Source organism: Scylla paramamosain, chromosome 40, assembly GCF_035594125.1.
Source record: "Scylla paramamosain isolate STU-SP2022 chromosome 40, ASM3559412v1, whole genome shotgun sequence".
NCBI classification, from domain to species: Eukaryota; Metazoa; Arthropoda; class Malacostraca; order Decapoda; family Portunidae; genus Scylla; species Scylla paramamosain.
In genome coordinates, this window is record NC_087190.1 from 10,551,604 (window position 1) to 10,554,103 (window position 2,500).

The window sequence follows — 2,500 nt, forward strand, 5'->3', positions numbered from 1 at the left end:
TGAGAGAACATGAAAGAAGGAATAAAAAAGGGAAATAGAGAAAAAGTGGATTAAAGAGAGAAAGAGAGAGAAAAACAGAGAAAAGACCACAACGAGAGAAATGAGAGAAGAAAAGAAGGAACAGGAAAGAAGGAATAAGAAAGTTACTATACCTTAAAGAAAGAAAGAGGAAGAAAACAAAAAAGAAAGAAGGACAAAGAGCAGAAAAGAAAACAAAGATACAAAGGAGAGACGGACAGAAATAAAAAAAGAAACGAAGGAGGGACAGGGAGAAAAGGAAAGAAAACAAAAATTACGAAAGACGGGAAAAAAGAAAAGAACGAAGGAAAGACAAAACGAAAAAGGAAAGAAAAAAAGAAAAAAAAACAATGTGACCTTTAATAGCCACCCCCTAACCACATCTCCCCCCCAAAAAAAAAAATAAAATAAAATAAAATAAATAAAAAGTAAATAAATAAATACAAAAAAATCTTAATCTTAGACCTTCATGTGTGCGTGTGTGCGTACGTGACGTGACGCGTGTGTGTGTGTACGTAACCAAAACCCTACATGTACAGTACGTGTCAAGATGGAGGACGAGGAGAAAGTACTAGAGGGAATGAGAACACTGCACAGTGACCTTGTAACCTGGCATGCGACCCGGGATGACCTGAACAGCACGTGGGGACAAGGAGGAGGAATAGAAGGAATAGAAGGAATAGGAGAGGAACTGAACCAAACATTATGGGAAGATACAACAAACACGAGTGATCCAGACCAGCAATTAGTGTTCATACTGGCAGGTGTGTTCTCTCTCTGCTACCTGCTGGCGGGGATCATTGCCTGCAGGTGTTACTGGCTGTACCTCAAGAAGAGAACCACGGGCACCCTTGGTCTTCGAGAGGCCCTGCGGCGAGGCGTGAAGGACGACGAGGAGGAGGAGCGAGGCAGGGATGGTGATGATGGTGATGGTGGTGGTGATGGACAAGCTCATGATGATGATAATGAATTCCTAGACGCCAGGTGTTGCTAGACAGGTAGGTGTGTGTGTGTGTGTGTGTGTGCGTGTTTGATCTCGGAAGAAAAAGGTGTGTGTGTGTGTGTGTGTGTGTGTGTGTGTGTGTGTGTGTGTGTGTGTGTGTGTGTGTATGTGTGTGTGTGTGTGTTTGATCTCGGAAGAAAAAATCAATCAATTAAGAAAAAAAAAAAAAATAACCCAGTATAGAACCGTCAGCCTTACAACCGTCACACTTAAGGACCATATTTTGAAACACTTCTGCGCCGCACCTCCACCACTTTCAAAGGGTTCTAGTTCAAGTGACGGGTTCTTGAGGGTGATTTTACGGTTCTGATGACATATTGATAAGCTTCCTACATTAGTAACTGGAGAAACACTCTCGAATACCCGGCTAATCACCTCTGTGGTCTTGGAAAACAGTCGTGGTGAGAGCAGAGCATTTCTAAATATTGGCCTTATAAGAACCGTCAGTCTTAAGAACAGCCAGTCTTAGAACCGTACGTCAATAGTGAACCGTACAGGCGAACACTCACAGCTTCACCAGTGGACAGGGGACCATGAACCAGTAAACCAATGAACAAGGCCCTGACAACACACAGCACACAGCACACATAGCAGCAGCAGCAGCAGGAGGGCGGTCAGGCGGCCACCACCACTAGCATAAGAGTGGTCAACCGCAGCAGGGGACAGAGAACCAGTGATACCAGCCAGTGAACCGCTTCGAAGCAAATGAACCACTGACACTGCTAGGCTTCGTTAGGCTGTCAGTGGCTTGTTAGGTACCTTGTTTCGTAACTATCTAATGACGCAGTTTTTTTTTTTATTTCAAAGTTTAGATAATTCATAGGTACGAAATGCAGCAAAAAGGTACTAGACTTGAAATGTAGCGTTATTCATTTGTTTTGCTCTCTCTGGCGCCTTTTGAAATGATACTCGGGTGATGCTGCAGTGCTGTAAGTGTTATCATTCGAAGTTTAGGTTAGTTTAGGTGTGTGTCTGTGTGTGTGTGTGTGTGTGTGTGTGTGTGTGTTTGTTTTGGTTGGGTTAGGTTGGGTTGATTTTGTTTTGTTTTCGTTAGGTTAGGTTAGGTTAGGTTTAATTTAGGTTAGGTTAGGTTAGGTTTGGTTTACATTTAAGATAAGTTAGGTTTAGTTTAGGTTAGGTTTGGTTTACATTAAAATAAGTTAGGTTTAGTTTATAGTTTCTTCCCCAGCGTGGAGATAAGAACATTAGAACATAAGGAAAAATGTTCAGCCTTACATGATGAGGCTTTTCAAGTTCACAGAAGAATTACGTTCCTTTATACAACACTCCACAGTTTCATCACCAGAGTCAACAAAGAACCTAAGAACACCAGGAAAATATTTCGTTTCTCACCACTTCTGCTGAGTTGGCGATCAGGTGTTTTCAGTCCCACGTGGCGAGCCTGTTCAGGTGTCACAGTTACCATTGTAGCCTTCACTGAACACTTCCTCGCTTCATCACCAGTGTCAATGAAGGAAC

At 42.6% G+C, this 2,500-nt stretch overlaps 2 long non-coding RNA genes across 2 annotated transcripts in view; one reads left to right on the plus strand and one right to left on the minus strand.

Annotated features, from left to right (window-relative positions):
- The window catches only part of LOC135092407 (uncharacterized), a 14,508-nt gene extending 12,573 nt beyond the window's left edge, over positions 1–1,935 (minus strand). Inside the window, exon 1 of the long non-coding RNA XR_010262853.1 lies at positions 1,531–1,935. This is a non-coding gene — a long non-coding RNA (uncharacterized LOC135092407). The remainder of the gene's footprint in view (positions 1–1,530) is intronic.
- Positions 1–2,500, plus strand: part of LOC135092406 (uncharacterized) — a 7,898-nt gene that overhangs the window by 215 nt on the left and 5,183 nt on the right. Inside the window, exon 1 of the long non-coding RNA XR_010262852.1 lies at positions 1–1,016. This exon is cut by the window's left edge and continues 215 nt beyond it. This is a non-coding gene — a long non-coding RNA (uncharacterized LOC135092406). The remainder of the gene's footprint in view (positions 1,017–2,500) is intronic.